General features: G+C 39.4%; 1 protein-coding gene and 1 long non-coding RNA gene across 2 annotated transcripts in view; one reads left to right on the plus strand and one right to left on the minus strand.

Annotated features, from left to right (window-relative positions):
- TENM3 (teneurin transmembrane protein 3) overlaps positions 1-20,901 on the plus strand; it is a 2,759,728-nt gene that overhangs the window by 2,033,681 nt on the left and 705,146 nt on the right. The window lies entirely within an intron of this gene.
- The window catches only part of LOC134761320 (uncharacterized), a 29,924-nt gene continuing 11,713 nt past the window's right edge, over positions 2,691-20,901 (minus strand). The window contains exon 3 of the long non-coding RNA XR_010139828.1: positions 2,691-7,295. This is a non-coding gene — a long non-coding RNA (uncharacterized LOC134761320). The remainder of the gene's footprint in view (positions 7,296-20,901) is intronic.

A 20,901-nucleotide genomic window follows, 5' to 3' on the forward strand; every position in this document is an offset into this window, starting at 1 on the left:
GGTAATGTAACCATATGATTTATTCTCTAAAGCAGAGCACTCTTGACAGTAAATGAGGCATTATGAATCATTACAACAAGCAAAAACTGGTATCGTTCCAGCAAATTGGATATATGAGCCTGGGCAAGGTAGCGAGACCTCATCTCAGCTAACAACAAAAATAAATACATAAATAAATAAACCAGCCCATGCCTGTAGTCCCATCTACTTAGGAGTCTGAGGTGGGATGATCACTTGAGCCCAGGAGTTTGAGGCTGCAGTAAGCAGTGATTGCGGCACTGCACTCTAGTCTAGGTGACAGAGCAAGACCCTATCTCAAAAAATAAACAAAACAGCCGGGTGCAGTGGCTTACACCTGTAATCCCAGCACTTTAGGAGGCCGAGGTGGGTGGATCATGAGGTCAGGAGATCGAGACTGTCTTGGCCAACATGGTGAAACCCCATCTCTACTAAAATGCAAAAAATTAGCCGGGTGTGGTGGTGTGCACCTTTAGTCCCAGCTACTTGGGAGGCCGAGGCAGGGGAATCACTTGAATCTGGGAGGTGGAGATTGCAGTGAGCTGAGATCATGCCACTGCACTCCATCCTGGACAACAGAGCGAGACTCTGTCTCAAAAACAAAAACAAAAACAAAAAAACAAAACTGGACATCCGAGTATCCTACTCATAGGCCACATAAAGATTTTAACGTGACCACATTGACACTTTTTAAAACAATCCTTCTCACTGCTGTGGAAAACTGATCTGGGGAGGAACTGTGTCAGTGTGAAGAGGCCAGTTGGTATGCTACTGCAGACATCCAAGTAATAGAGCAGTGTGGCCTGAGCTAGGGGATGGGGAGCAGAGGAAATAGAGAGAGAGAAGGGAATAAATTTTAGAGGTATTTCAGAAGCAATTTTAACAGGACTTGGGTGATATTATTAGTGGTGGAAGTGAATGGAGGAAAGCATGGGTGAAGTAGAATGAGAAGGTCATGCTGGAAGGAAGAGAGAGTTTATATAGAGATTCAGGTGCCAAGACCTACTTTTGGCACCAGCCACTAAGCCAGGGAGTATTTTGAGACTGGTCTTGATGAATCTGAAGATTGCAGCTAACACCACAGTGTCCATTAGTGATGATTAGTAAGAGTATGACTGAGGCTTTGACACAAGAAAGAGGTTGATAGAGCAAAGTACTCCCCAATGGACAATGAGTAATAATTTGTGCTTTTGTCAAAATTGCTGGCGGACTTTGTATACTTTTAGGGAAGCAGAGGTTTTCATGGTGCAAGAAAAAGGATGAAGAGCAAGGAGGTGGAGGGTAGCTTGATATTGAAAATTCAATATTAGGTGCTAGAATACCAGAGTCAAGAGTAAAGAGTTGGCCGGGCGTGGTGGCTCATGCCTGTAATCCCAGCACTTTGGGAGGCCGAGGCAGGCGGATCATGAGGTCAGGAGATTGAGACCATCCTGGCTAACACGGTGAAACCCCGTCCCTACTAAAAATACAAAAAATTAGCCGGGCGCGGTGGCGGGTGCCTGTAGTCCCAGCTACTTGGGAGGCTGAGGCCAGAGAATGGTGTGAACCCAGGAGGCGAAGCTTGCAGTGAGCTGAGATCTTGCCACTGCACTCCAGCCTGGGTGACAGAGCAAGAGAAAAAAAAAAAGCGTAAAGAGTTATAGGAAGTGACAACCAGACCAGCAAATAAGAGAGCAAGAGCCGTGATTTGTGGACACATTGATGTTTCAGAGAGACGTTTAGCTGAAATACGCAACCAGGACTATATCTGGAAGCTGAGTTTAATACATAATTCAGAAACCACCTTAACTCACTGCTTTAGTTTTAAATGAGATGTTGAAATTGTTGTCCAGCAGTAGTGCAGAGTTGACTCCTCATCAGTCATTTCTCTGGCCAGCACGTGCTTGCCCAGGTGGGAGAATTTCGTTTCGTTCTGAGAGCTTTCAGTCAATCTGATTGCATCTGACCGGGAAGGTCTCAGTAAAGATGTCACTTCACCCTTTTCCCTCAGGCTGAGTCAGCGAGGAAAGCAAAAGAAACTGAGTGGCCAAGGCTCTCGACTACATGTCAAGAATCCTTTGCCCCTTCCTCCCACGGTTTCATGCAACTTCACTGTTAGCCAATTATTGTACCCCTTTACCTAGGAGTACCCAGTTACAGAATTGTTAGATGTAAAACAATCCACTCGTCTTAACCATGCAGAGATACTGAAGAAGGAAAAGGAGCTTGAATAGCGAGCTCTTTGTGTGTGTGCATCTCTTCTTGCAATATGCTGATCCTCGATCACCTCTGCCTAACCCACGTCTCAAAACTCTTTGCAAGTAAGGAAGCGGAAATAGTTCCACCTGAGGCCAGATGTGAAACTCAGGTTGGGACTTGGAGCTGTAAAATATTGTACGTTGACTTCTTTCAAAATCAAAATATTCAATTACACAGCCATTAAAAAAGATGTTATAGAAGTATGTTTCAAGACATTGGAAGATATTCATGAGAAATTATTAAATCAAATACTAGATTATAAAAGAATGTGCTCAGTATAATTCAATTTCTATTTTTGAAACAGGTATAGAAAGGACTTGAGTGTAAAGTAAAATCTTAAAAGTAGTGATCTCTAGGTAGTGAAACTAGTAATAATTTTTATTTTCTATGTTTAGATTAACAATATTGTTTAAATTTTTCAGTAACAGGTACTACTCGTGTTATAAAAATGTATGTACTTTTAAATGTACTACCCAACACTCATAAACATGCACGGAAGCCTCACTATATTATCATCCATCCAATGAAACAGGAATATAACCTGGCCGCTCTCGTGTAATGACAGAACATTCAGTTCAAAGTTGGACAGGCCAGGCATGGTGGCTCACGCCCGGAATCCCAGCAGTGTGGGAGGCAAAGGCAGGAGGATCACCTGCGCCCAGGGGTTCAAGACAAGCCTAGGCAACATAGGGAGACCCCGCCTTTATAAAAAATTAAAAATTAGCTGGGCGTAGTGACATGCGCTTGTGGTCCCAGCTACTCAGGAGGTTGAAGCAGGAGGATTGCTTCAGTCCGGGGTGTCAGGGCTGCAGTGAGCCGTGATGACACCACTGCACTCCAGCCTGGGTGACAGAGCGAAACCCTGTCTCAAAAAAAAACAAAGATGACTACGTATCGCTGCCTTGCTTTGCCACCTTCGGTAATTTAGGAGACTTCACTGTGCCTCAGCTGTCCCATTTGTAAAACAAGAATCATAATGGTTGCTAATTCTAAAGTTGTAAGAATAGATGAAAAAATGCTTACAAATTGCTTAACATAGAGTAAGCTCCTGAAAAATATTAGTTAATCTTATGATTACTTAGGTAATACTCTTCTTGAATAGGTGCCAAGAAGTTTCCAGAATTGAGTGTTATATTTTGTGGGCACAAAGTGCTTCAAAGAAGGATGTCTCAAGCCAGGTGTGGTGGCTCACACCTGTAATCCCAGCACTTTGGGAGGCCGAGGTGGGTGGATCACAAGGTCAGGAGTTCGAGACCAGCCTGGCCAATATGGTGAAACCTCATCTCCACTAAAAATATAAAAATTAGCTGGGCGTGGTGGCACGTGCCTGTAGACTCAGCTACTCAGGAGGCTGAGGCAGAAGAATCGCTTAAACCCGGGAGGCGGAGATTGCAGTGAGCTGAGATCATGCCACTGCACTCCAGCCTGGGCGACAGAGTGACGCTCTGCCTCAAAAAAAAAAAAGAAGAAGAAGAAGAAGGCTGTCTCTAGTCAAGGCCAATGCCAAGCACATTGCAGAAGCAGTGGTTTTATGGGAAACTGTTAGAGAAAACCATTAGCCAGAGGGGCTGACATTTCCTGTCCCTTGCAAGCAGTTATCCTATAGCATATCTGATACTTTTAAGTGACTTGGCTCCCCGTAGATTCTTAATCCATCCAATGCAGAAATTCTAGCACTGAACCTAGGAAGAAAAAAATGTTACTATTCCTGTGTCTTTTAGGTTACTCTGGGCACTGAACTGAGGCTTTTGTATATGGAGTGACTAGATAACTTCAAGGATGGTAACTGATGATACCAAAACCCTATTGACTGAGTCATTTTATTGGAACTAAAGAGAGTTTGGGGTAGATATATATTTGTGGGAACATAATTTTACTTGCTTAGGGTTGTTTAAACATATACAAAAGTAGAGGGAATATCGTAATTGCCTTAGTTCATTCAAGCTGCTACCACAAAATACTACAAACTGGGTGGCTTATAAACAACAGAAATTCATCTCTCATAGTTATGGAGGCTGGGAAGTCCAAGATCAAGGTGCCAGCAGATTCAGCTTCTGGTGAGGGCCTGCTTTCTTGTTCGTAGGTGGCACCTTCTCTCCATGTCCTCACATGGCAGAAAGAGCAAGGCAGCTCTCTAGGATCTCTTTTATAAGAGTACTAATTCCATTCATGACTCCATCCTCATGACCTAATCACCCCCGCCAAAGGCCCCACCTCTTAATACCATCATCTTGGAGGTCAGAATTTCTACATATGAATTTTCAGGGACACAAACATTCAGACCATAGCAATAATGAACATTCATGTACTCACCACCCAGCTTTCGCAATTATCAACACACATACAATACTGAAAAACACATATATTAATTGAAAATTTCAAAGCACAATTATATGATTTGCCCCTTTAGTTATCTGTGCTGAGAAAGCATGGAAGAAGTATCTGAGCTTAGCCCACTTGGCCAAATCTTGCTTTTGACCTCAGCTGAAACAGAAGAGCTGCTACCTTCCTATTGTAATACAGAGAGAGAGAGTTCCTAAATGCTGACATTGATAACCACCAAATACAAAACAATTACATGGGAACATGATGCCACATGTGTTTTCAATACCAAAGGCATCTAGGAGCCTAGTTTTTCAAGAAATGCTAAAGTGTACATGTCTATGAATATGTAGTACGCAATTCACTTTATTCTGCCTACTCTGAATGGCCTTTATTAAGGGGTATTTTATGTGGATTCTGTGTGATAGAGAAAAACGTGCCACTCTTTGGCAACATAATATACTAGACCAGTTCTCTTTTTTTGAGATGTCAAATATCTACTTTATTATAGTGAGAAAGTGACAGTCAATTTAAATCAAAATTTATGGAGAACATTAGTAGCTGGAAGGACTTTGGCTAATCACTGTAATGTCCCCAACAAATGGTAAATGAAAGCATAAGGAAATTGAGTTAACACAAGTTAAAAGTTCACATACTTAAGGAATTATATTAGAAGACCTACAACTTAATTAAATTATCTGAAACTGCTCATTTAGCTTCTATTGTACCAGTGAACATTTATGCAATTTTACTGTTAGATATGTATTAAGTAATAGGTTTGAACTGGGTCAAATTGGGAGAACCCTAATGAGGCAGAACAGGGGAAAGTTTAATCCATCATAAAGCATCATTTGGAATCTTTATATTGAATATTATTAGGCAGACATTTCCCTGGTTAGTTGGTTACTCTCTTATATCTATCATTCTGACATTGTGAATAATTGAAAAATCAAACAGGAACTTTGTACGTGGAAAAAATAATCTGATGGAGAAGAAATGTGTTACTGATCACCTAATTTTTTATTTTTTTTTAGTCTTGCATTTGCTTTTTCAACTGTAGAAGTTCAAGAAGTGGTAAATGTGCTGCATTTTAGACGTTAAAGGCATTGTTAACAGATTTGACACAAAAGATAATGTTATGAGATGCAAATGACAGAAATTTACATGTAAAATCACATACTTAATATTTATTTCTTTATTCTGAATACATTTAAAGTCAGTAAGTTCTTAAACCTGAGGTCTTCAGCTATAGAATTGTTTCTTTCAAAACACTTTTTAATATACAGGGCAGGGTATTCAGTAACTGCATATACATGGCACTTGTCTCTTTATGGCTACTAACTTAACCTTTTTGAGAAGAGTTGGTCTCCATAACTGAGGTTTGCCACAAATTACACATGTATGGACTCTTCCTGGGGAGATCTGTTGGAAATCCAGAATGGAGCTGTGCTCTCTTACAGAGAACCCCAAAGCAGCTGTGAAGCTTTTACTGCAGTTGAAAAAAAAAAATGTGACCTTTAATTCAGTCCTTAGAAAACAATTTAGATGTCAAAGTGTAATTTTTTAAAGCCATAAGACCTTTGGGAAAATTCTGCCATTTTTTTTTTCTCTTCTGATGGAACTATATTGAAAAAAATAAATTATTTGCCATGATACTTGGTAACATACATGCACACACTAAGAAATGAGGAAGAAAAAATATGGCCTCCCGCAGACTCGTTTCTAGCTGCTTGCTGGGGGGAAAAAATAAGCTGCCTCCTCTCCGCTGCATTTAGAGAATTAATTCTCATATGAAATGAAAGGTCCCGTCCAATCCTATTTCACGGTAGCTTTGAGTGCTTGACTGTACCCAAAGCAAAGGGCATTACTTGATTGTTCACTGTTGACATCACTTTACACCAGAAGGTGGCAATTATTTTAATAATCACACTAAGAAATCTGTTTTGCCTTCGGATTAGATTTTTAGAGATAGTGTTCATTTGATTCTTGTCAAGAAGATGCCTTTGAAAACCAGTAGCATTCACTTACAGATTTATTTCTCAAGTTGGTTTTTCACTCCCACTAATTGGCTAAAATATTGCACCTCTTTTAGAATATAAGCTGCAAAATTTGTATATTTCTCTTCATTAAACCTTATTTGTTGACATGAAACAATTAAAAGGATGCTATTTAAGATGACAACACAGATGAAGTGATATCACGATAGAGTATAAGTAGATGCTGACTATCATTAAAAAATGAAGAATGCACTTAATTTTTATTTACAAGGAAAACTGGTGAAGAATTTCTTCAGTTGACCATGACATCTTAGAAATGTAGTGGATTAATAAGATTTATGTCGATACATAATGAAAAATCTTTCACATATACATCACAAGGCATTTATATCTAACTTACCTCACAAAGTGGCAAAATCCCATAAATTCCTCAATTAAACCTGAGTGGAAGATAATAGCCTTCTTGAAGCCCAGCAGTTCACAGAAAGCCTATCACCCTTCTGAACCGTATGACAAAATACAGAGAAACATCCAAAATACCAATACGCTGGAACTGCCTGAGAATGCGTCTCCTAAGACAATTTTCCAAAATCTGTCATCTGAACACTGTTTGCCATCCATAAAGAAAGAGGAAGAGGAAGGGGAGGTAGAGAATAATGTTGGCTCTGTGAAACCGCAGCATTCTTTCCAGATGGTCTCTTTTTCCACAGCTTAGGTTACCTACATGACAAAAGGATAAGAGGCCAGGGGTGAGCACTCTTTTTTTGTAAAACTGAGAACTCCAGACATTTGTCATCCAGAAAAAATGCCTGCCTCTCAGCAGGATAGATTTTTTAAAATTTTTCTCAGTGCCTTTCTCTAATTGGGCTTCCTCAACTTTTCACACATCCTCTCCCTGAACAAGTCCACAGAAGCCAAAGTTCTCCCGCACCTAGTCACCAATGGCAGGCCCATAAATCACAAGAAATTACACAGGATTTTTTTTAACAATTAACGCCTATAATGTGGGAAAACATTTTATAATATATAACATATTAAAGTAATAGGAAATAGCATGTCAGATTTCTCATTAGTAAATTGTAATAATGGCTAACATAAAAATGTGCCTATCTATTAATATTTTTTCTTCAATTCACACTTAAAAGAAAAATATTACAGTGTCTTAGTATCTGTGCAATACTCATGTAGGAATTTATTATGCCGAAGTGATCTGGTGTGCCTAAACTAGCATGAGCAATATGAAAATTTAAATATAGCTGAATGCCCATTCTTTAATTTTACTAAAATAATGAAAAACATATATTATTTGAGCTTACGAAACATGTAAATATGAATTCAAATGGAGCATATATTTTCTACATATATATTGCGTTTTTCTACTTAGTATTAAAAACCATTTCTCTTTTTATGCTTTGCTTTCTTTTGTCCTCTAAAAAGAAAGAGAAGTATGAATCTCGAAAATCATCCACCAACTCTCATATTAGGAAAATTTTCCTTTTAACTTTGAGGAATTATTATAAGTTGTGATTTAAATAATAGCTTGTAAATGTTGACGGCATAAGAAGTCCGTAAATAGTTGCTCTTCCTTTGAAAAAGGCTGACACTAAAAGTTAGGGTATTTGAAGGGTTTTGTTGGTTTTGGGGGAACTATTTAAATGTAAATATTAAACTATTAAAATAAGACTTTGAGCAAGAATTGATAACACGGTATAATGTCTTTTACCTCCCAGCTATCAGTCTGACCCTGACTCAGGCCTCCGGAAGAAGCCACTTGCTAGTCACAGTCTGTCTTGCACCCAGACACGGCATCTCAGACACTGCACAAATTAAGAAGTCACCCTCAAAACCTCTATACAGTGCAGGAATACAGCTAAGACACCATTACCCAAGTCTAACATCTGCAAATTCTGAAAAGCTCTTCATATTGAAAAGAAGAAGAAAGAAAAGGAAACATTTGCCACCTTCTGTGTCTTTTCTTGCCACGTGTATCTGCCCTCATGTGCAGACACTTTAATATTAGACGAGAAAATGGGACAGGAAGCTGCGATAGAAGAAGAGAAGTGGAGAGAGAGCTGAAATATATCCATTTGTTTTCTTTCAAATTCATTTTATGGGCTTTTTGTAGGAAGGTGTTTTTTTCTTGATTTTTTGCTTTATTTCTGGCATCAACTATCTTTGAGTTTGCTTTTGAGTAAGAAAGATTGAAGAGCAGATGAAAAGCCAGATGCAGTGGTAGGCTGCGGTGGAATTAGGTAATAGTTGCAAAAACCTGCTTAATCTTTTGTTTTCTTTTTGGTTTGAGCACGCTTAGAAATAAAATGGGTCTCTAAATCACAGATTATGGCTCTGGGGAATGTAAAAGACATCTTTTGAATATAAAGAATACTACACTGACAGGCAGGAGGCCTTGGAAAGTACCAACTTTGCCAATTGCTCACTGAGTATTTTTTTAACAAGTCTTATTACCTCTAGACCTTGATTTTTTTTAAATCTCTGAGATTATTCTAACATTGTATGTTAATATTTTGAGTTTTTACCGAAGCATGTTTGGCCCAAGGAAGACATATAATGACATTGTTTCGATCATTGTGTTTCACAAATTCAGAACAGAATTGCTCACCAGACACAGATCTGGGCACAAACCCCCTGAGCTGATCACACAAACACATTCTGAGTTTCCCCTGTCTGTAGGCTTGTCTGAGCTCCTGGGCTACAGGAAAATGACTCCCAGGATTGAATTCAAAGGATGCAAGTAAACATTTACTAATTAAAAGAAGGGTTCATTTTATGCTGATTTACAAAACACGTTAATTCCTACAAGCTAAGTCGTTTTTGTTCAGGGTTAATGTGGGCCAGTAGATGGAAAATTGTTTTAAAACTGAAATAATAAACTTCTGAGAGAACACACAAAACCCTTACTGTGTCCAACTTGTACTGAAGGGAAATTCCTCTTCATTGGACAAAAACGAAGGCACATGGTATACCAGGAGACCGTTTGGTGCTTGATGTCAATGAATCAGGAGCATCAGAACTATTTTTCTTGTATTAAGCTTTTAGGCTGTGTTGTGCCAACTTGCACGGGTTGAAGACAGCATTAATATTAATGAAGGATGGAAGTCTGAGAGGCAGTGACTCTCACTTCCCCACCCCCACCTTGCTTCCTTTCATGCTAGATCCATTAGTATAGATGGATCGACATTAATACACAAGAAGGACAGAATAGCTCTCCATTTGGGGACACTTTTACTTGACCCTTGGCACACATTGCCCATATGTGGCCACAAGACGTTTGACCTATTCAATGGCATTTATTCATTCATTTATTTATTCTATGGGCTTCAAACCAATTTCTCCCTAGGTACGTTACACTTCTTACACTTAGAATGTATTAAAAAGTTAAAATCTCTGACAAGGAGTATATCAGAAAGAACTTGAGGACAGAGTCTGTCATTCATCTTTGTAACCCTTAGGAGCTTTAGATCCAGCTTTGCACAGTGTCTTCTACACAGTAGGCGCTACATAAATGCTCACTGAATGAAACTGAATCGAATTGCATTGTCAAATTCTAAACTGTTTCATGTGATCTTATTATAACCTTCTTATCACCTCCTAGTAAGAAGACACAAATCTTAAGATGTATATATATACACACACATATTTCTAAAAATAATTTTACTCCAGTGAATACAAGCAAAACATATAGTGAATGTTTCTATAAAAGCTAGATATTGAATACCTTAAATCTTATATTTACAAATGATTTTCATCATGGGTATGAAAATAAGCATGGGGCTTTCTGGATCATTACAGAAATTTGGGTTAAAACTATACCATATAGCTGTAAGGGAACATGTAAGTCATCTGATCTTGTGTTCTTCAAAGGGTATTCCTTGTCACCCAGAGGTTCCTTCAAGCACTCCCAGGGTTATTAGGAGGCAGGAAGGCAGATAAAGTGGTACAGGCAGCGTCAAAGGCACTCAGCTTTCTTCCCAACCTTTCAACAGAGAAAATGCATTTCATAATACATGGGGCTTCTCTGTACAAATGTATTTGAATGACAAGTGTCCACTGCTTTAAAATAATTAAAGCACAATCTTTAATTTTTTTAAAGAAGAGAGAGAACCACACTTTGGGAGGCTGAGGTGGGCGGATCATGAGGTCAGGAGATCAAGATCATCCTGGCTACCATGGTGAAACCCCATCTCTACTAAAAATACAAAAAATTCACTGGGCGTGGTGGCACGCACCTGTAGTCCCAGCTACTCAGGAGGCTGAGGCAGGAGAATTGCTTGAACCCGGGAGGCAGAGGTTGCAATGAGCCGAGGTCAGGCCACTGCACTCCAGCCTGGGCAACAGAGTAAGACTCTGTCTCTAAAAAAAAAAAAGAGAGAGAGAGAGAGAGACCCAAAGCAAAGGACTGAACGTTTGTGTCTCTCCAAAATTATTTCATGTGTTGAAATCTTAACCCACAAGGTCATATTAGAATGTGGGGTCGTTGGAAGGTAATCAAATCATGAGGGCGGAGCTCTTAACGAATGGGATTAGCACACTTAAAATTAGTCCCTCAACCCTTCTACAGTGTGATATGGCTCAGAAGACAGTGGTCTATGAATTGGGAAGTGGGCCCTCACCAGACCCTGAATCAATTGGCACCTCAACCTTGGGCTTTCCAGCCCCCAGAACTGTAAGAAAGAAACTTCCGTTGTGCATAATCCACCCAGACTATAGTATTTTGTTATAGCAGCCTGAACAGATGAATACAACCATTTTACAAACAGGTAATCTTAGGCACAGAGATTTTCTGTCATTTTGTTAAGGTCATATCACATAGCTATGGAGTTGTGCCAAAAGTTAGGTCTCCTGATTTTTGGACCAGGAGGTCCAGTCACAGCTTACCTAGGCAGCAGAGAAAAGGTAAGAGAAAGAGACTTTCTTAGATTAAAATGGGTATGCCCCAACCTAAATCTTTACAGCTACAACCACAGGAACTCAAAAGAAAACTAAAAATCAACCAAAAATCAATTAAGGCGCTAACACTGACTTGCTCTCCCTGCTAGCCACAATAATTAACAAGAGGCTAATACCTAGTGAGGATTTATTGATTTTTTTAAAGAAAACTATTGGACTCTCTCTCATGTAACAGAAGACAATACTTTTCTGTTTCTAACCCCTTTGGCTTCTAAGAAATATACATAATCACTGGGTTGCTTCAGGGCACAGGTCCTGGGTATAGTGCATTCCATTGTGTTCAAAATAAACATAATATTTCCTAATTTATAATTATATCTTTCAATTTGATATTAATTGCATATGAGATTCTATTTTCATCAATCACTGTTTTTCTATTTATTAGTATCCATTACTAATTATTAGATTTTACCAATGCCACCAAATGTAAATATAGAGTATTAGCTATCAGTATCTTCGATGAAAAGACATAGTTTATTGCTTTGTAGTAAAGTTTAATACTTTTAATATGCTATCATATTCACAAAGCCAATGTTGACTCAGTGCATCTAATTCCTGGACTACAACAAAAAATAAAATAATTATTTTCATTATTAGCCAACTGAAATCTCCATGGATTTTAAAAGGTTTAGTATCTGAAATTATTTATTTGATAATCAGGCTTATGCTTTTGAACTCTTCAAAATTGCTCAATGGTAACAGACTTCAAATTCTGTATATAATATGCACAAGTTAATTCACCTTTTCTAAAGGTGACATTATTTTAAAGACAGTGAAGAAGTACTTTTAAATAAAACACAACCCCAGTCTCTGGGAATATGTAAGGGTGTGCTTTTACAGTTGATAAGCAAAAGCAATCATGTTTGGCAACAGACCACCCCATAGTGGGAACTGCTTTCCAGCCTGGTTTTTGTCAGACCAGCAGCTGCTCCATCAGTCAATTAGTGACCAGGAACAAAATGCATTTTTTAAAATCAATTAGCAGCCCCTCCAACTGAATAAAGATCCCTGGGTATGCTTTTCATCAACAAAACAAGAGCCAGGAGTGAATAAAGCTAAGGAGCTCATAAATTCTTGGAAGTAGAGTCCTAAAACCTGAGAAAGCCATACAGAGGTTAACAGGTTGGACCATGCCCTCGGCAGGACTCCAGTAACTCACTCCAGGCAGACAAGAACCATATATATACATGTACATATATATATGAAATGTGTGTGTATGTTCAGAGAATGACATTTCCCATTATTTCTCAGTAGCTTATCTTCCTAACAACCTTCACTGAAAGGAAGCCATTGATATTCAGCCTCTATGCCACATTTAGCCCTAGAAATGCAATCATGTGCCATCCCAAGGTGGATCGCAGAATTGCTATTTATTATCTCCCATAAAATCATTTGTAATTCTAGTATTAAACATCCTTTCTGTCTTCTCTAGAGAAATAATAACCATTTATTTAATCTTTCTTCTTAGGTTTGATCTTCTAATCCCTTTGTCCTACTTCTAAAATGGCACTGTTATCCTAAATCTAATTTTCTTGGCACAATAGTTTGTATACATTAGATGCTTTAACAATATTGAGTTATAAAATTATTATTTCCCCTTGTAATAACATAGTGAGTATTTGAATACAAGGATATAAAAGCTCCCACTAAACACATATCAGTTGACCGAGTTTCAGAATGGAGAAAAGTAGAAAACGTAATTCCCTCTCAATAAAAAGAAAGGCAAGAGTCCGCCCTCAGAGCCAACAGGCTGATGTGTACTTACTGCAAAGCACGGCAGGCCAATTTGAGAAGAGCAGCCAAAAGATAACTAGAACTTGCAAAACAAGTTCCAATAAACAATCCAATAAACAAAAAGTATACTAGGGATTTGAACTGAAGAAATTTACTGCCAGGAATGAGTTGCAAGGGTGAAAGGGCAAAGGGGATGCTGAGGTGACCTAAATATCAGTGATCACTGGAAGCAAAAGCAACCCTTCGGGCTGAGGTAGCCAGGTGGTGGTAACTGCAGAAAGGACCTTGCAACCTGAGGCCAGGCGAACTAATGGAAAGAGGTGAGGTTTTGAGATCTAGGAGCTCAAAGGAGAAGACCTGCGTACCTGGTGCTCAAACCTTTGAGATAAACCAGCACAATGGTGGTTTGGCCAGGAAAGAGCAGGACGGCTGGTGATGGTGCCTCTGAGGGGCACATCCTAGCTGGTGCCGAGAATGTCAATGAAGCTTGATGGGGAGCCTTAGCTCTTTTCTAATAATGGGTGGTTGCTAACAGGCTCTGGAAATAGAGGCTCTTTTTGCCTTCTCCCTGCCTTCTAATTGTCTACCATTTGCAGAAACTTACAAGAAGCCAGTTTCACGGGAGCATGAGAAATGTCGTTTGCAGACTCCTACCCCTAGCATCACCAAACAAAATAGAGAAGGGTGGGCTTGAAGCTGAGAGGCAATTGATAAATAACCAGCACGCATGTGTGACTGAAATAAGGTGCCCAGACTCAATTTTGTTCTTTACAAGAATAAAAAGGGTCATTCCAGGTTCATAGCTGTGCATCAGTCCTGTAACCTGGCAGTTGGGAGAGTTAAATAGATTACTGCATTTTTGAGGAGGCACAAGAACATCCAGAATAAACTACAAGGCCGGGCACAGTGGCCCACACCTGTAATCCCAACACTTTGGGAGGCCAAGGCAGGTGGATCACTCGAGGTCAGGAGTTCAAAACCAGCCTGGCCAACATGGTGAAGCCCCATCTCTACAAAAACATACAAAAATTAGCCAGGCATGGTGGCACACACCTGTAGTCCCAGCTTCTCGGGAGGCTGTGGTGGGAGAATCACTTGAACCTGAGAGGCTGCAGTGAGTTGAGATGGTGCCATTGCACTCTAGCCTGGGCAACAAAGGGAGACCCTGTGTAAATAAATAAATAAATAAACAAACTACAGGGCAGGCATGGTGGCTCATGCCTATAATCCCAGAGCTTTGGGAAGCCAAGGTGGGAAGATTGCTTGAGCCTAGGAGTTCAAGGCCAGCCTGGGCAACATAACAAGACCCCATCTTTGCAAAAAATTTAAAAATTAGCCAGGCGCAGTGGCATGCACCTATTGTTCCAGCTACTTGGGATGCCGAGGTGGAAGGATCGCTTGAACCCAGCAGTTTGATGCTGCAGTGGCCATGATTGTGCCTCTGCACTCCGGCCTGCGCAATAGAGCAAGACCCTGACTCAAAAATAAAAATAAACATAAATCTATAAATAAATAAAAGAATAAGCTGGCATCTTCCATTACAGATTTTTTTTCTGCCTGATTGGTGTTTTAGGCAATCACAATTTCAATTCCCATGGGTAGAAATGAAATCTTTAGTCAGTACAAAATATTAATATAATTCACTGAAATTTAAGGTTAAGGTAGAAATCCTCTTATCTACATAAAGGCTTTTCAAGTACATAGGACACTGTAAGGATTGGCTGAGGACAGGCAAGATCCAAAGTAAAGTGTGTCTGATTCCTCTATGCCTATCTAAGAATCCCTACTCCTTGTCCACTGTGTGCTCAGAAGCTGGACCCCTACCAGTATCCCAACTCCAAAATTTTCTCATGTCCACCTCACGCTTATCTCTTAATGTCACTTGACTATGGGTTAAGAAAACCAAAATCTCTCTGAAAATAATTCACTCTAGTGTATGAGTCACTGATTACCCCCCTTAACCATTCCAAAGATATCGGTGTCTTTAAAGCATGCTAGTCACCTCCAAATTAACCCTTTATTGTTAGAATTTTAGAAAGGAGGATATTTGGGAGCAATGAGATCTTACTCTGGACTTGCGGGACAATTGAAGAGGTTCTCATGAATTATTGAGACGGGAAGTTTATTCAAAGCTCTTAGAAAGATGGTGGCAGGAGCAGTACAGTTTTTCAGTCTCTCTCAATCCACACATCAAAGGAGAGAGAACAACTAAATCCCCAAACCAAAATTCCCTAGACAACATTTGCAACCAAGCTAGATGATAACATGTCCCCACACACATCAGAGTACAAGTAGGTGAGGACAAACCACCAGCAGCCGAGAGAACTACATGATAGGAACACGTGTGCAGGAGGAGGCAGAGTGCAGCGACAGGTGGCATCTGAGGAGCCAGAGAACATGAGGCCCCGGAGAGCCAACATGCAAACTTCCACTTGCAGGAAAGCATGATTCATTTGAGAAGAACTGCTAAAATGGGGAAGGTTTTGCCAATCCAGTACCAGCTGAGTGCAAGGAGCCCAGAAAGGCTAAGAAGGGGCTGAAACAGTCTAGCCACTAGGAATGCTCAAAAACCACCCATCAGGGCACACTTCCACGACAGGGTCCCTCCAGGGCTGAGTCATCCATCTGGCACTGTAGACACAATGTCAGGGGCCCACAGTACTTTCAGGAAACCATGAAAAATTTCAATTTCTTTTAAAATCAAAAAGGAAAAATGCACTTTTAGGTCAAATAAAATGTTTTCATATATAATAGATTTGCCTTTATATTCAATGCAGTTGTAAAATATAATTTTTAACATTTTTAATAGAGGAAGGAACCTACAGAGGCCTAGGACTCACAGAAGTCACAATGAAGCCCTGGGCCCCACGCAGCACAGAAATAGTGGGCAGTGGAGTCAACACTGTGCAGGACAGGGACAAAAGAGATGAAGTCACCGACAGTAAGAGGGCTTGAAGAGAGCCAAGAAGTCTCAGAGAGCAAGCTGCCATACTCATGAACACTACAGAGGAGCAACAGAAGAGGGAGCTCTGTGAAATTAGAACAGCTACCTCGAAGCCAGACTCATTCTTTTTTTTCTTTTTTTTTTTTTTTTTTGAGATGGAGTTTTGCTCTGTTCCCTAGACTGGAGTACAGTGGTGCCATCTCAGCTCACTGCAACCTCCACCTCCCGGGTTCAAGCAGTTCTCCCACCTCAGCCTCCCCAGTAGCTGGGATTATAGGCACATGCCACCATGCCCGGCTAATTTTTGTACATTTTTAGTAGAGACGGGGTTTCACCATGTTGGCCAGGCTGGTCTCAAACTCCTGATGTTGTGATCCGCCCGCCTCGGCATCCCAAAGTGCTGGAATTACAGGCGTGAGCCACGGCACCCAGCCAGCCAGCCTCATTCTTAAAGTTCAAGAAAACTAATTTCACATAGAAATGAACAACAGAAAAGTATTGAGGTCAAATCTCATACAATGTTATGATAAGAAGCGAACAAGTCATAGAATAATACCCCAACAGACAGACAATGAAAGCACACTAGAAAGATGTGTCCTCAAAAAAGAACAAAACAGAAACCCAGTATTTCAAAACAATCTAAGACATTAAGATAATGACATAATACATGAAAGAGCAGCATGAATCAGAAATGGAAAAGTGCAGAAATGAGATGACAGGCTTCAGGAAAGAATCAGAAATTAAAGCAAAAATCACTTCAGAAATGAAGTCTAAACCAGAAGGAACACTAGAGCTTATAAACACAATAGATAATGTCTCACAAGAAATAGAAGGTAAAAAAAAAATGGAAATTTTTAAACATCTAAAATAAATAAATACACAAAAGAGATTCAAGAGAAAGTGACCAAAAGACAGGCAGATGCTGTCAAGGATGTGGAGAAAGAAGAACCCTACTACGCTGTTGGTGGGGATGTGAATTTGTACAGCCACGTGGAAAACAGTATGGAGATTCCTCACAAAACTAAAAATAGAACCACCTTATGATCCGGCAATCCCACTGCTGGGTATATATCCAAAAGAAAGGAAATCAGTGTATCAAAGAGATAACTTCACTCCCATGTTTGATGCAGTACAATTCACAATAGCCAAGATACAGAATCAACCTAAGTACCCATCAACAGACGAACGGATAAAGACAATGTGGTACACATTGGAATATTATACACATACACAATGGAATATTATTTAGCCATAAAAAAGAATGAAATCCTGTCATTTGCAGCAACGTGGATGGAACTAAAGGACATTTTGTTAAGTGAAATAAACCAGGCACAGAAAGATAAATATCACATGTTCTCACTCACACGTGAAAGCTTAAAAATTTGACCTCATGGAGGTTGAGAGTAGAATGATGGTTACCAGAGGCTAGGAACGGTAGTGGGGAGGGGAAGATAAAGAGGGACTGATCAATGGATACAGAAGTCCTGTTAGATAGAAGGAATAATACCTGGTGTTCAGTTAGACAGAAGGAATAATACCTGGTGTTCAGTTAGACAGAAGGAATAATACCTGGTGTTCAGTTAGACAGAAGGATGACTACAGTTAACAATTTATTGTGTATTTCAAAATAACTAGAAGAGTGGAATTGAAAAGTTCCTAAAACAAAAAAAAATAAATTCTTGAGGTGACACTATCCCAGTTACCCTAATTTGATCATTACATGGTATATGCTTGTATAAAAATTTCACGTGTATCCTATAAATATGTATAACTATGTCCATAAAAATTTAAAAATTAAAAAAGAAAGAGATCAATCAATATTGAAGGAAAGAAAAGGAAATTTTTTAATGGCTAATATGAGTTTCTGAATAAGAAAATCAAAACAAAAAAACAGAATAAATATCTAGGCATGGTGGCGCACGCCTGTAAGTCCCAGCTACTCGGGAGGCTGAGGTGGGAGGATTGCCTGAGCTAGGGAGGTCAAGACGACAGTGAGCCAAAATCATGCCACTGTACTCCAACCTGGGTAACAGAGCGAGACCCTGTCTCAAAAAAAAAAAAAAAGAAGAAGAAGATAAGTAAGGAACATTTTATATTAGGTAATATCAAAGAAGCTATCAATCACTGCAACGGTCATGCCATAAGGACTCAGAGTGAGTGAAGAAGGCCCCACTGTCTAAAGACTGGACAAATTAACTTCAATACTGATCATCATTATAACGCATTTAAAGCTACAAAATGTGTTTAAATCCATGGGTTTACAATGCCATTTTTTAAATCTCTTTCAGAAGATAGGAACCAATGTATCTTCGAAACTTGTAAATAAAGGAAAATAACCATATCAAATAGGAGCTAAATCATAGAAGAAAGAACATATCTATTTATCTAAGTATTTCAACTAATAAATGAAAAAGAAATGATAGAATTAAAATATCACTATTTTTGTAGCCACAAATGAATGAGTATACATTATGGACAATTAGCAGCAATGGATGCGAAAACCACAAGAAGTGAGACAATCAGATATTATGCATCATCACCATCCTGCCAAAAATCATTACTGAAATGATGACCTGATGACTAAGCCAGGAGAAACACTAGAGCATATAAAGACCACCTTTAGTCTTGCCAAAGGGATCAAACCTGGGTCTGACCCAGTCTCTGGATTCAGCTGCCGATTTGCAGGAAATTCAAAAGACAGAGGAACATGTTGAACTGCACCAAGAGTATCAATCAGCAAAGTGCAGACTATGGGAAACTCTACAGGTTAAACAGCCCGAGTTCATCAACCTAATGGAATAAAATGAAAGGGATGGTGGAGAAATCTATACATTAAAAAGAGACTTAAAAGACATCCACTTTTGTAATGGGTAGGAGTAAACTGTATTTTGAGGAATGCACATCAGGGTGATAAAACTGTTTTTTAAAACCTCAAGAAAGTTATTACTGTCAAAGTGAGGGTTATAGTTACTGTAGTTACAGTGGGAGAGGGGGTTTGCGATTGGGACAGGGCTATGCAGGGTGCTTTCAGTGTGGCTGACAAGGTTCAATTTCTTCACCTGAGTGGTGTCTGCCTTCTAATAATTTATTAAGCCATGCATGTGATTTCTATGTTTTATGTGTCTCTGTTTTTCTTTACAATGAAAATAGTTTAAAACTAATAAAGCCCTTAGAGAAGCTTTTGCTTTTACTCTGTTACTTCTCCTCTTTCTGAAGCAACTTCCTCACCTCCATGTCAACAACTCTAGCCCTCCTGCGCCTCCCTCGGCTCTGCCCTCTGAAGCGTTTCTTCTTCCTTGTTTGTTATATTAGATGATCAATGAATATTAGTCACAATTACAGCCCAGGACATGATGCCTTGAGTGCTCCTCCAGCCTACCGACCCCTTCTGAGAGAGTAGAAACCTGAGAATCTTCATATATAGGTCACTATGCAGTGCTTTATGGGTCTCTGCTACCCTACCCTAGTTGATAGAACTGGGGATTTGTAGATTTACTCGACATATATGTATTAAGCAGCTAATACCATGTGTTATAACAATGAACAAAATAGAGTAAGGCCCTTCTCTCCTGGGTCACCCTGGCATAGGTTGGCCCCGTGTAGGCCGGGAAAGGCCCAATGAGTATCTAATTATCATCATCATCACAGCGAACACTTACTGAGTGTTTACTTATTATGTGCCAAGTTCTGAGCTAAGCACTTTAACACCATTGTCTCTTGTTTGGTTCTGGCACCAACTCATTGAATTAGGGATTCATGCTATCTTCATTTTACCAAAGGAAAAAAACTGAAGCCCCCAAAATTTGCATAACTTGCTTTAGTTTATGCAGCTAATAAGTGCAGCTAGACCTGGAATTCAGACCCCAAGCAAATGGCAAAGACTAGAACTCAAGCAACTTAGTAGGAAAAAAAAAATCCCAAAGAATCCAATTTTAAAATGGGCAAAAGATCTGAATAGACATCTCTCAAAAGAAGACAAACAAATGGCCAACAGGTATATGAAAAAAAAGCTCAACATTACTAATCATCAGAGAAATGCAAATCAAAACCACAGTGAGGTATTATCCCATTCCAGTTAAAATGGCTCTTATCAAAAAGATGAATAATAACAGATGCTGGGGAGGATGCAAAGAAAGGGGAACCCTCATACACTGTTGGTGGGAATGTAAATTAATACAGCCACTATGAAGAACAGTATGGAGGTTCCTCAAAAATCTAAACATAGAATTACCCTATGATTCAGCAATCACACTGCTAGATATATACCCAAGAGAAAGGAAATCAGTATATCATAGAGATATCTGTATTCTTGTGATTACTGCAGAACTATTCACAATAGCCAAGACATAGAATCAACCCAAATGTCTATCAGAGGATGGATAAATAAAGAAAATAGGGTACATATACACAACAGAGTACTATTCAGCCATAAAAAGAATGAAATCCTGTCATTTGCAATACCATTGGTCAAAGTGGGGGTTATGTAAAATAAGCCCAAATGTCACATGTTCTCACTGATACGTGGAATTTAGAGTTGATCTCATTGAAATACAGGGTAGAACTGTGGTAGCCAGAGGCTGAGAAGGGTGGTGGGAAAGGGGAGATAAGAAGGGGGTGGTTAATGGGTCTGAAAATTCAGCTAGATGGAAGGAATACAGTCTGGTGTTCAGTAGCACAACA

This window comes from Pongo abelii, chromosome 3 (assembly GCF_028885655.2).
Source record: "Pongo abelii isolate AG06213 chromosome 3, NHGRI_mPonAbe1-v2.0_pri, whole genome shotgun sequence".
NCBI classification, from domain to species: Eukaryota; Metazoa; Chordata; class Mammalia; order Primates; family Hominidae; genus Pongo; species Pongo abelii.